The sequence below is a fragment of the Rhincodon typus genome, chromosome 13, assembly GCF_021869965.1.
Source record: "Rhincodon typus isolate 14 chromosome 13, sRhiTyp1.1, whole genome shotgun sequence".
NCBI lineage: Eukaryota > Metazoa > Chordata > Chondrichthyes > Orectolobiformes > Rhincodontidae > Rhincodon > Rhincodon typus.
Window position 1 is genome coordinate 67,151,463 of NC_063344.1, and position 1,250 is coordinate 67,152,712.

Genomic DNA, 1,250 nt, shown 5'->3' on the forward strand with positions numbered 1-1,250 from the left:
TTCGCGGGGATTTAGCAAAATGAAGGGGTCATTAGACTTTGTCCCAATGAAAACAACCTTTAACTAAAAATCCTAGATGAAGGGTCAGAGCCCTCATGCACTGGGGACATACAGTGATTAAGAAACAATCTCAGATGATGTCCAGCTTCAGTTGCCAAAGGGCTTCTTGTTTAAAATGAAACCTCAAATGATAAAAATCATTCAGAGCCATAGAGCTGTACAACACCGAAACAGACCCTTCGGTCCAACTTGTACATGACAACCAGATACCCGAAATAAATCTAGTCCCATTTGCCAGCATTTGGCCCATATCCCTTTAAACCCTTCCTATTCATGTACCCATCCGGATGCCCTTTAAATGTTGTTATTGTATCAGCCTCCACCACTTCCTCTGGCAGCTCATTCCATACACACACCACCCTCTGTGTGAAAAAATTGCCCCTTAGGTCACTTTTAAATCTTTCCTGTCTCACCTTAAACCTATGCCCTCTAGTTTTGGACTCCCCTACCTTGGGGAAAAGACCTTGACTATTTACCCTATCCATGCCCTCATGATCTTATAAACCTCCATTAGGTCACCACTCAGCCTCTGGCGCTTCACAGAAAATAGCCCGAGCCCATTCAGGCTCTCCCTGCAGCTCAAACCCTCCAACTTTAGCAACATCCCTGTAAATCTTCACTGCATCCTTTCAAGTTTAACATCTTTCCTGTACCAGGGAGACCAGAACTGAGTGCAGTATTCCAAAAGTGGTGTAACCAATGTCCTGTACATCCACAACATCACCTCCCAACTCCTATTCTCTATACACTGACCAATAAAGGCAAGCGTACCAAATGTCTTCTTCATTACCTTGTCTACCTGCAACTCCATTTTCAAGGAACTATGAACCTGAATTCCAAGGTCTCTTCATTTGATTTGACCCAAACTATTAAGACCACCGTTAGTTGTGCTACACTACTGCCAGGCAACATTTTTCATCCATCTTACACCTAGTGCGACAATCAGTCACAGAACTGTTATGAATCAGGAGGCCATTCGGCCCATTGTAGAAAACATAGGAAGCTAAGCCTTGTTTTTAGTCACTAATGTAACTCATCTAATTGCTCACATCATTTCTTCCAATTGTTTTCCATATTTTCCCATCCAGGTGGAGAGAAATGAACCAATTCCTACACATCAACGTTGGTGAGTTGCTATGAAAATCAAGTACCCCCCGCAAATAAGATGGCACTTCAAGTTGGAGCCAGAA